This window comes from Crinia signifera, chromosome 7, assembly GCF_055691185.1.
Source record: "Crinia signifera chromosome 7, ASM5569118v1, whole genome shotgun sequence".
In the NCBI taxonomy this organism is placed as follows: domain Eukaryota; kingdom Metazoa; phylum Chordata; class Amphibia; order Anura; family Myobatrachidae; genus Crinia; species Crinia signifera.
Genome location: NC_139223.1, coordinates 122,206,249 through 122,218,292, shown reverse-complemented (window position 1 = coordinate 122,218,292; position 12,044 = coordinate 122,206,249). Strand labels below are relative to the sequence as shown.

Genomic DNA, 12,044 nt, shown 5'->3' with positions numbered 1-12,044 from the left:
TTAACTGGTGTAACTTCGAACTTTTCATACCCCCACTATCCACTACGGTGTGGCGTTGATTTTATAAAGTGTGGCTAGCGCACTGTAAAGTAATCTGCTGCGCTCGCCATGTTTCGGGCTCGGTGGCTCACTGCGCTTGCCACACTTTTTACCATCACATCTCATCGCATGGGTGCTTATACAATGAAAAATCGCATCACCCCGTAAATGGCATGCGATGTGATCCGCGGGCAGGGGTGCACTAAAAATTAACTAAGGAAAATCTCAATGCAATTTTCCTACGGTGCCGTACGTATGTAAATTGGGCGCCCTGCAAATACACAAGTACCAAAAAAAAGTAGTCAGTTAGTGGCTTTTTTATAATTTAGGTGGCTAGTAAGTAATCAATAAACATAATACAATTAGGTGTGTGTGTGTGGCGGGGGGGGCAGCCGTTATTGTTGTGCCTAGGGGAGCCCTCACCCCTAAATCCCCCCCTGACAATTAGCAGCTCTGGCAAAATACATACTAGGATTTAAAGAGTGTTCGCCTCTAGCAGGGTCCATACGTTGACCCTCTTTGCTCAGAGTATTATCTTCCCATGATAAGTCCATTATTATTTTTCTGATGTTTAACACAGTGCTAGAAATAAACTGTTTTAGTACGTGTTATATGCCAAACCAAACAGAATATGGACAGTCAGCATTTGTTAACCATGTTAAAACTTACCTTACCATCGCTAGATTATTTGAAGTTTCAAGTGTTTGGCGACCAAATATTTTGTCTCCGCCTGTTTGTACAGCCATATAAACAAATCACTGTTGCTACCATATTACAACCTCCAATTATAATTGCCAATGTAGGCGAGCTGACTTTGCCTACAGTACTTTGTGACCACATACTGCATGAAACTGTCCAGTTCTGTGCAAGTGTATCTGTCTATTCCTAGGAAGCTAATTTGGAAACTTTGCCTAAAGCCTGAGTCATAAACCACTCAAACTACAAGGAGGGGAGGTCCACTGACCTCCTGGTGAGATAGCTGATTTAAGTTGTGTGGATACCTTAATTATCCCAATCACTTTAACTGTAAATTAGCTGGGAATGAGCTGGTTTTACATGGTCAGTGAACTCTTGTAAGTAAATGTAACCTCTAAAGCTGGGTACAGACTGAGCAATATGCTGTCCAGTTGGGGAGATCTGATTGGCAGATCACATACATCGGCGATAGGAACGCTACTGTGGGCACATGTGACAACGTCAAGTTTTATGTGCTGCACATCAAACCTGACAACATTGCTAGCATGTGTACAGGCAATCTGGGCCGCCGACGGGGGTGCCGTGGGTATAGCTGTCCCGGGCCCTGGCCTCTGGAGGGGCCCGGGCAGCTGCCCACAGTGGCACAGCGCCACCACCCACACACCGCCTCCGGGCCTCCCCCACCCGGCAGACCCCAGCCAGGCATGCACAATACACAGTGCAGCCTGCAGAGTGCCGAGCCTAGGACACAGAGGGGCTCGGCGCACTGCAGGCACCACCCACACACCGCCTCCGGGCCTCCCCCACCCGGCAGACCCCAGCCAGGCATGCACAATACACAGTGCAGCCTGCAGAGCGCCGAGCCTAGGACACAGAGGGGCTCGGCGCACTGCAGGCTGCACTGTTTGCAGTGCGCGCTCCGGACGTAAAGGAGGGAGATGCTGAAATGGGGGTGGGGTGCATGTTGGTGCGGGTGGGGGGTGGCACTGTGCCGCTGGGGGCCCGGACTGAAGGGGTTCAAATGAATCCCCTTTGCTCCAGTGTGTACCCTGCTGAAAGCAGTGGTACACGAGGCACTGCATCAAGGCACTTTCAGGGGTGCCATGAAAGTTGTGGTCCAGGACCAAGTCAAATTAATTATGGTCTATGTGATAGGCAATACCAGAGCTTTTGGCTGTCAATCATATAATACATGTACAAACAGAAGTGCAGTGGCGTATCTAGTGTAAGGCAGCCCCCGCAGTCGCTTGGACAGGGCCGATGCTAGGGGGTTCGGCGCCCTCCTGCAAAGTATGCGCTCACCCAAGCTTTACGAAGGGACAGCGCACACCAAAAGAAAATTGTGTGATCTCACAAGGAAGGGGAATAGCCACACAATAGTACTCCCACTCCAAATGACACCACATAGTAGCACAATATTATTCACCGTACACAGCAGTAACTAGCCATTTTGCTGCCATGAGTTAAAAAACAGGGAGAGTTTGCGCCGTAGGAGCGAGCAAAAATGTAGGAGCGTGGCTTCATGGGGACGGGGCGTGGTCACATAAAAATACCAATTACACCGTAATCCCCATAACACATTATGGTTCACACCTCAATGCCCATTACACATTATACCACACAAAGTAATGCAAATTATACATTATGCCACACATCATGATGCCCCTTACACAATATGCAGCACACCATGATGCCCATTACAAATGATGCCACACACCTTAATTCCCCTTACAAAATATGCCATGCACCATAATGCCCATAAGACATTGACACACATTATGCTGCACATAATGCCCCGAGTACTCCTGGATATGCCCACATTTGAAGGGCTGCTTATTCATAACGCCCACACCAGTCGCCAAAAGTAGTTGCGCTCACACCAGTTGCCAACATTAGTAGCACTGTGTAACCATATGCCCACACCAGTTGCCGACATTAGTAGCACTGTGTAACCATATGCCCACACCAGTTGCCGACATTAGTAGCACTGTGTAACCATATGCCCACACCAGTTGCTGACATTATTAGTACTGTGTAACCATATGCCCACACCAATTGCCAACAGCAGTAGCACTGCCTATACACGTGCCCACACCAGTTGCCTACAGCAGTAGCGCTGCCTATACACATGCCCACACCAGTTGCCAACATTAGTAGCACTCCCTATACACATGCCCACATCAGTTGCCGACAGTAGTAGCTCTGCCTATACACATGCCCACACTAGTTGGTGACATTAGTAGCGCTGCCTATACATGTGCCCACACCTGTTGCCGACATTAGTAGCGATGCCTATACATAATGTCCACACCAGTTGCTGACAGTAGTAGTGCAGGCTATACATATGCCCACACAAGTTGCTGACATTAGTAGCACTGCCTATACATAATGCCCACACCAGTTGCCGACATTAGTAGCGCTGCCTATACATGTGCCAACACCAGTTGCCGACATTAGTAGTGCTGCCTATACATAATGCCCACACCAGTTGCTGACAGTAGTAGCACTGCTCATACACATGCTCACACCGGTTGCCAACAGTAGTATCGCTGCCTATACATGTACCCACACCAGTTGCCGATATTAGTACCGCTGTCTACACACATGCTCACACCAGCTGCCAACATTAGTAGAGCTGACTATACACGTACCCACACCAGTTGCTGACAGTAGTAGCATTACCTATACACATGCCCACATCACTCACACTTTAGTCTCCTGGCAGCTCAGCCTCTCCTGTGTCTTCAGTCTGGCTCCCTCATAGTCCCGCCCCCTATGTCTGTGTAGCCCTGCCCCTTTTTCGTCTGTTCTTCTGACCTGATGTTTAAGAGCCTGGAGGGAGCTCTGTGCCTCCGGCACTGCTGCGTGCCCTGCAGTGTGACAGGCACAGCAACAGCCGGCAGCTTCCCAGTAATTGGTGCAATGCAGGTATCCTGAGACCTATGGCTGGGTCTGCAAGAAGGAGGCGGCACTCAGCAGGCTTTGGTATTTAAACCATATTTATAAAGTGCAGTACATCATATAAACAGTGTCATTTGTCGACGTTTCAAGACTTGTTCAGTCTCTTCATCAGGACTTTGGCTGAAAAGTGCAATGGTGCTGTGCAATGTTGCGTATTTTTGGACGGCCACCGAGTTCTTAGCCCCGCCTACTGTACGGATTGCTCACACCGTCCGAATACGGTAAGACAACTCCCCCATCTGTGGGAACCTCCCCCATCCTCCGATGGTCGCTGACCATCGAATGATGTACCGAGCGGTCAGACAGCTCCAAGTGCTCCAGACCACTAAGACATTTCTCTGTATGAAAGCAGAGATATGGGTGGGCAGCTGACATCCGGCTATGTCAGCTGTCCGCCCCCACATGTGCGTCACGGCCAGATTACCATACGTACGCCCAGCGTTTTCATGGAAACGCCCATGAAACTCGGGACATACGCATATGGTAATGAGCCCAAACAGCCCTTCACGCCCCTCTCCACTCCCTACTCGGATTGTTCCGACCAATCGTTTTCTGTACGGAATTCACGCCGTATTCGGATGTGCGCGGCGTACGCACATGCGCAGAAATGCCTTTGCACATGCGCAAACACAATACATCGGCCGTCCGACTGAACATGCAGCCGTCTGACTCAATCAGAATAAGGGCCCATGTGCACTGTAGGTGGGGCAGATGTGACGTATATAGAGAGAGTTAGATTTGGGGGATTTTTTTTTTTTCTGTGCAGGGTAAATACTGGCTGCATTATTTTTGCAGTGCATTATAGATTTCAGCTTTAACATACCCCACCCAAATCGAATTCTCTCTGCACATGTTACATCTGCACCACCTGCAGTGCACATGGTTTTGCACATTTGGAGAACAAATTTGTACTGCGATCAGATCTGAATAAGGGCCTAGAATTATTATCCCTAAAGCAGGGGTTCCCAATCTTTTTCGAATCACGGCACCCTAGAGTATCAGAATTTTTCCACGGTACCCCTAGGCCCATAAAAAATAAATATAAAATTAAGTAGATTGTGTTTAAATGTGCTTCTTAGGTTCAGTTATGTGGTAAAGGACAGGATTTGCTTTTGATTGTACAAATATTTTAATTGGCAGCCACCAGCACTGGTTTTGTCCATAAATCATTTGAATTGGTCCTGGTCCACCAACCCGTGGCACCCCTGCAAGTGTCCTGAGGCACCCCAGAGAGCCACTGCACACAGTTTGGGAACCACTGCCCTACAGTATTAGTGGAATGCTATTTGACAGTGTACAGCTGTTACCACTGTTGTACTGTGTCATATTCCATTGATGTAAACAGCTACAACTAACAAACATTTTGTGTCCATTAATTATTTACAAATGGGGTGAAATTGCCACTGAAGGCCAGACAACTAGGCAACAATGTAACCACTACAAAGGAAACAAGTCAATGATCTATTTCTTCATATCTGGAGAACAAAATGCCTGGCTTTATTGCCAATCCTGTATCAAAGCCTCTTCCAACTATATTAATAAAACGTAAAAAATGCTCTAGATACAAAATTCTTTGTTAGGTTCTCTTTGTTAGTGTGGAAGGTAATTTAGTAGCCCATTGATAAGCTAGTTAGATTGGATGACAATACTACATATAATCATGGTTTATGAGATGTATTACAGATGTCAATCAGGTACAAGTAATCAACAAGCGCACCATTAGCAAGTCTACACCAATATGATTGAATGCTTTGAGTACAATCTGCATAGTGCAGACTTCCAGTGCTGGGAGTTTTATTGGTAGTAGCAGGTTCACATAGAGAAACGTGAATTCACCTCTGACTCAATCGTTTTATGATTCTCTGTAAGTAGAGAGATGTTTTATTGCTTTTGACAGTGCTCCACTTTTCAGATCCTTTGGTCTGTCTGATGCAGTACATTTGCCACCGGTAATGTGGGGTACACAGCAGGACGATATGGCCCAAAACGAGCCAATTTAGATACAATCTCGACCGATTGTATGTAAATCGGCCGTTTTTTGGGCCATTTCGATGCCCTTTTGATGCGATCCCGATCCGATGCGCGGCCCTGCAAGTCGGTCAGTCTTTTCTGAGATCCTACCTGCTGCAGGTAGAATCTCAGAAACGACCATTGTAGTGGGTGGGGGTCACGATCAGATCGCGATCACATTAGGGGCATTTTTTGCGGCGGGTCGGCGGCGCCGGCAGCTCGTGAGTGGGTTGTACGTTCCTGTGACGACCCGCTCACGAGCATCATCATCCTCGTGTGTACCGGGCATAAGGTACAGATGGAGCATCTTTCGTTCAGTACCAGCTCTCGTCAGATCCCCTCTGCTGGTGAGAGCTGGGGGCAGGGTTGGGGTGGGGGAGGTTTGGGGAGCCACAGGTGAGTGGCAGGGAGCGTCAGGGAAGAAACGGGAGGCAGTGGTGGGCTTGTATGGAATGGGGCACGCAAGTGTCTCATGCGCGCATGCCCCCTTTTGTTTGATGGCAGGTCCTGGAGATTGGAATCGCCAGGACCCGCTCTAACGAGAGGCGCTCCATCTGTAGCAATGATGTCAGTAGTAAAACCATGGTCTACTGTACATACAGGTGGTTATACAGAACTAACTGCTGTTGTGCAAATGTGCACAGCAATCGATTATAAAATGACATGCTTACGGATTGTAGCACCCATGTGCGACGCTATACAGCAACAAAACAGCATTTTTTTTAAGTTTGGGGGTGGTAACCAGACATTTTCGGGGTGTGCCCAGCCAAGGAGGCTTGATGAGCCTTTTTCTATCACACACTTGTGGAAGGGTCAGGGTTATGCACAGACTGGAAAAATGATTCAATGGTGAATGGATTTACAGCTGACGGACAATCGGCAATATTTTTGCAAGCCATTTACACACTTGCACAGGGCAGGTTTTCACTCTGTCTGGGCCGCGACTATCTGATTGCAGGCAATTTCCAACAGCAAGCAGGTCTAAATAATCCCCACAGTACCATGATATCCACTGCTGCTCAAAGTACAGGAGGAACCCCCACCTGGCTGCTATAGGGGCCACTAAGTAATATGATAAGCATCTTGTAGAAGGTGTACACCCAGTGGTTCTGTTAATGTCTATGAACTTAATGGAAATTTTTGTGAAGAGGTCTTTTTGATATTTAGAAAGCACGGAACACATACAGCATAAGTGAGGCATCCTTCATTGTGCTGGCTCCAGAGTTACATCAACAGAGAATTCTTAGAGCCACTTGACCCCAGGGTCCTAAAAGTGAAAGGCTGCCTATGATTGTCATTTAATGAGCCCAAGTTCCCAGTGCTGTGCTCTTTGCTGGATGATTGGGAACAGGACTAGCAATAGATGGTTTCACCTGCCCTGTAGCAGTGTCAATATCCACAAACCTGTCATCCTCTGAAGAGTGGGTGAATGTCTGCGGTGTCTCACCCAAGCCCAGTGCTGTGTTATTGGAAACTACAGGAATTTCACCTGGGGGGTGGAATGCCACTAAGATTATTCTCCTTTCTTGTTTCTCTCCCAGAGTTCGGAATGCATGCATGCATAGAGAAGCACAGGTGCGCTGCTGGGGGTACGTGTGTGTGGACACTTTTGTGCACATGACATGGTACATGGAAGACTTGGGGCTGATCAATTTTTGTTGATCTTACAGTAAGTTATGGTGAAAAAGAATTTGCATCAAGCATATAAAATCCATTATCAACACCAAAGTTTACTTATAAGGTGCTACAAGTTCTGCAGTGCCGGACAGGTAAGGACAAGGAAACAATTACACAGTGTAAAACATGAACGTCCAAGTCATGTGGGGACAGCTGCATGTCAGGACAGGATATGTGTACATTCTCACAGTGGGTACAATCATACAGTTCAGGGCAAGTGCAAATCATATAAATCATGCAATGATCATACATTTACAAATAGCACAAAGGATGTAAAACATTTTCATAATGCCTTATGTGTGTGTGTGTGTGTGTGTGTGTGTGTACATGTGTATGTAAAAAAAATAATAATATATATATATATATACAGGGCCGATGTAGAGAGCTGCGGGCAGCGGGGGGTAGGTGGTGTGCCAGGTGATGGGTGCTGCGGCGCGGGAGGGACCTGGGTTCGGCCGTAGCGCTCCATGGGTAGGAGGGGGCGGTTTTTGCTGGGTGATGTAAAGAGATGCATGAAACTTACCCCTGCTGCCGGCGTCCCTGCTACTACTCTCTGCTGATGAGGGGGGGGGGGGGTGCGTGATGATCCGGTGGGGAGAGAGAGTTGTGTATGGCGGGGGGAGGGATGTCCAGTGTCCAATGATGGGTAGCACAGCCGTAATAAAATAGCTGGTGCCCTCCGGGTACTGAAAGTAGAGTAAAAAATATACAATTGGTGGGGCGGCAATCCGGAAGAAATTCCACAACAACAAGCAGGGAGTGGTTTCAATGTTTCTGGGTATCTTTATTTCACCCCATCACCAAGATACAAAAATACACCAAACGTGCACTCCTGGGGTGAAATGTAATAGGACGAGAGATTCAGAAAGTGAGAGATTTGGTAAGAAATCTCCAGTTTTTTTAAAGCGGCAATCATTTACACTGCAAAATCAAACTGGTTTTGAAGTGTAAATGATTGCCGCTTTAAAAAAATCTGGAGATTTATTACCAAATTGCTCACTTTCTGATTCTCTCATCCTATTACATTTCACCCCTGATGTCTTCTGATCAAGCAGGTCAATTTCTCTATATAGCCAAATTGCCTGCCTGTTCAGCAGGTCCCAGTGACGTCTCCGAACAGTATAATTTACCTGCGGATGATATTAATTATCTTGGCCGCGGCCCCTCTCGTAGTGTGTAGGGGCTTTAGTCTCTCTGCACATGTTACATACTCCTGCAGTGCACAGACATGTGCCACTGTAATGAGATGATCAATGCAATTCTCTTCTCCTGGCAGGGCTTGCAATGTTATGGCTGAAAGGAAAGCCAAAGCCTTTTGTTTGAAAACAAACAAAACACATTGAATGGTCCTGTATGATCACCAAGGGAGAACCTGTACTAACCCTACAGTCAACAGCAGACTCTCTCCCAAAGAACGTGGGTGAATTATCATTGTCGTATTGATATGCTTTGTGAAGTTTGTATGTAATGCTTCTTTTAAGTTTATTCAATTCTATGTAATATAAAATCATTGGTCTCTTTGGTGTATTCAGGGCTTTTTAACTACAAAATATGAGAACTTCCTTTTGTGGCTATTTTGTAGTTCCATTGGTGGTTAGAATCAGCAGCGACTCCTACCTCTTTGGAGAAGGGTGGAGATGGCACATGTGCAAAACACTCTATTCTGTGGAGTGGCAGTAAGAGCGGGGGGAGCGGGTACTTTTTAACCCAGGCCCAGGTTTGCTGGAGGATCCCACTCTCCCATTGCAGGGAGCTGGGCAGTGGGGAGTAGAGAGTACAGCACAGCCTCTCTCCCCAGCTAAGCACACGCTGCTCAGTGCCGTGTGCTGAGTGGGGGGGGGGGGGGGCAGCCTGTCCTCTCTATTCCTGAGCAAGTGGCCCACCCATCGGAGAGTTGGCAGCCTGCACACGGCTCACACCCCCTGCTATTTTTTTCCCAGGGGCGTGGCCGTGCCCCTCCCATTGGTCATGCCCCCCCCATTGGTCATGCCCCCTTTTTGTACACAGGGCCCTTATAGATACACCTATGCCAGTATAGGATGTGTCTTACACTGAATTAAGCTTTTTAGTTAGAACCTTTGGTACTTATGTAGTATCTGGGCACCCGATTTTGTGATTGTATGGCTTACCTTAAGGCAAACAATCAGATGCGATTCGACACAATTTTTGGCAAAATCGCATCGCATTTTCGCATCGCATTTTAAGTAATCCGCGGCCGCTCACCACGCTTCGGGCTCGGGGGCTCGCTGCGCTCGCCACGCTTTATAAAATCAACTCTATGCCCACTTGGATAGTGGGGAAATGAACAGGACTATGTTAACATTGAATCCTAAGGAAAATCGGATCGCATGCGATATCGGATGCGATTTTTCCGACCCGATTTTAAAATCGGGCGCCCAGATACTACATAAGTAGCGAACCTTTTTTTGTTTACTCCATTCTTGGATGGCATAAACCACTTTATACTTATGGACAGGGGTTAAAGTGAGGGGGAACGGGGTGGAACTGAGTTCCACCACCTCTAATGGGGAGGTGGACCATTTAAACTTCCACATTGGCCCTGAACTGTAATTCTCACAGAAAAGCATTCTAATTTGTAGGGGGATACCAAAAACCCTACCATTGGTCCTGTCTCTGCCTAATGTGGGTAGGGGAGGGGGGTTAATTAGGTGGCATAGAGAAATGAGTTCCCCCACCTCTGCATGGCCACTTTAACCCCTGCTTATGGAGGCATTCTCGCAGGAGAGGGATCTTACCTATCTCTCTCCAACAATCTTTGCCTGTCTGCAGAATAGGTCTCTGTAATTCTCTGTAATTCTTTGGAGTTATTCTACAATGTGAAAGACTCCTCCAATTAAACAGGGATGTAATTCGTAGGTATTCAATTATCATTGCCGCTGTCATTTTAAGTTATCTTTAGTACATAGAGGGGATACATTTATTAATGCATAGGCCCCTTAGGCTTACACGGAGCATGCAGAACAAGAACGGTAGTACGCCATGCAGTAACATATACATACCAGTATAGGAACAGAGGCTGAAACTTGCAGTGCAACAAAGTATTGGGTAAGATTGATGTTTGCTCATTATCCGACACAGTACAAGTAAGAGAAATGTATTTTGGGCAGAATACTTGGCACTGATCTGTGGAAAACAAATTCCAGCTTTGAGGGCAGAGGAAACAAAAATCCCTGGCTGCTGACCATCTCCCCAGGTGAAATACCTCATTCCTTTCTCCCTCCTGACGACTGTGGAACATGAAGCCGGTGGGAGACGTGACAGGATAGTCTGAGCTGGGAACCGTCTCTATTTCTACTAAGTCCAAACTTGTTATTCTTGAAGACAAAGTTCTCAAGGTGAAACATACCTCAGTTACCCTAGAGCTGCCATTTTATAAGGTAAAGAAACTAGCACCCCTATGTTGTACATTATACATCAATAAAGGATGCCAACATATTACTAGAGCAGTGCTGGGCTCTCTAACAGTGGGCCTGATTCTGGTTCACTTGCAAAAGAAGATTATCTCTATAATGGACAAAACCATGTGCACTGCAGGTGGGGCAGATGTAATGTGCAGAGAGAATTAGATTTGGGTGGGGTTTGTACTTCAAAATGATATCTATATTGCAGTGTGAAAATAAAGATGTATCCTGCACAGAAACAAAATAACTCAAAATAACTCACCCAAATCTAACTCTCTGCACATGTTACATCAGCCCCACCTGCAGTGCACATGGTTTTGTCCATTAGAGAGAGCATTTGCTTTTGCAAGTGAACAGAATCAGGCCCAGTATCCATCCCATGGATGTATGGAATTCCTATATAGCCGAAGTTGTGTTGTAGTTTATTTCTCCAACCTTTTTTCCCCTTCTGCATAATCTGTACTACTGTCTGTTGAGGTAATAGATTTACAGCTTGTAATGTGTACAGTTTTTGTTTCATATTAAAACATAAATATGTATATATTTTAGTATATAAAGAAATGTTTCAGCAAATTCCTTTTGTGCTTTAAATTGGAAGAAACAGTGTAATAACAGACAGTGATAGAGGTAGGAGGGCCCTGCTCGCAAGCTTACAATAAATAGGGGGGTAACCTATTAGCGTTGGTATATTATCGATGCTAGTAGCATAATAGCCCTGATGATCTTTTCCTCTTCCCCTGAGATCCCCACTAATCAGGCACACAAAGCATAATCCCTGATAAGCGACCGCTGGATCTGTGATAACACATGGCATTCGGACTTATCCCTGACCCCATGTGTTTTTGTGTGATCCTAGGTCCATTTACGTCCTCTAAAAACGGCCTCTAATTGGATACTGTAATAATGACCATCGGTCACTAATCTCGATATTAGGCCACATCAAATGTATCTGGGCTAATTGAATACCAGCCAAAGAGTTTAATATATAAACTGAAATGTTGAAAGGTTTATGGTTCTCGCCATAGTTGTTTTTAATTCAGAGTGATGCCACTTTTCCAATAAATATATATATGCACTCAGAATGCCGGTGGTCAATATACTGATGCCAGCATCCCAACAGAAGACTGGTGTGGGAACCTCGAAAAGGATCAGGATGCCGAAGCTTGAATACAGGCAGCCGCCATCCTAATAGAGTAGAGTGGATTAGGGTTTGGCATTAGTGGGGGGGATAGGGTAGGC

At 46.4% G+C, this 12,044-nt stretch overlaps 1 protein-coding gene across 6 annotated transcripts in view; it reads left to right on the top strand.

The window, feature by feature from the left end:
* The window catches only part of TNS1 (tensin 1), a 564,007-nt gene that overhangs the window by 309,523 nt on the left and 242,440 nt on the right, over positions 1 to 12,044 (top strand). The window lies entirely within an intron of this gene.